Source organism: Gekko japonicus, unplaced genomic scaffold (assembly GCF_001447785.1).
Source record: "Gekko japonicus isolate JY-2015 unplaced genomic scaffold, Gekko_japonicus_V1.1 scaffold1220, whole genome shotgun sequence".
In the NCBI taxonomy this organism is placed as follows: domain Eukaryota; kingdom Metazoa; phylum Chordata; class Lepidosauria; order Squamata; family Gekkonidae; genus Gekko; species Gekko japonicus.
This window is the reverse complement of record NW_015174879.1, coordinates 258,838-259,223: the sequence shown is the minus strand read 5'-3', so window position 1 is coordinate 259,223 and position 386 is coordinate 258,838. Positions and strand designations below refer to the sequence as shown.

Sequence of the window (386 nt, the reverse complement as noted above, 5' to 3'; positions counted from 1 at the left end):
TTGGGGGGAGGGGAAGGGAAAGGAGTTTGTAAGCTGCTCTGAGACTCCTTTGGGTAGTGAAGGGCGGGGTATAAATCCAAACTCCTCTTCTTCTTTGTATTGTTGCAGTTTTTTGACAGTGTTTTGGGGTAGTGATTAGGAGTGTGGACTCTAATCTGGGAGAACTAGGTTTGATTCCCCACTCCTCCACATGCAACTTCTAGTGTGACCTTGGGTCAATCACAAGTTCTCTCAGAGCTGTTCTCTCATGAGCAGTTTCTGTCAAGAGCTCTCTCAGCCCCACCCACCTCACAGGGTGTCTGTTGTGGGGAGGGGAAGGGAAAGGAGTCTGTAAGCCGCTCTGAGACTCCTTTGGGTAGTGAAGGGCAGGGTATAAATCCAATCTC

The 386-nt window shown here is 49.5% G+C and overlaps 1 protein-coding gene across 3 annotated transcripts in view; it reads left to right on the top strand.

Annotated features, from left to right (window-relative positions):
* DDC (dopa decarboxylase) overlaps positions 1-386 on the top strand; it is a 68,102-nt gene that overhangs the window by 15,194 nt on the left and 52,522 nt on the right. The window lies entirely within an intron of this gene.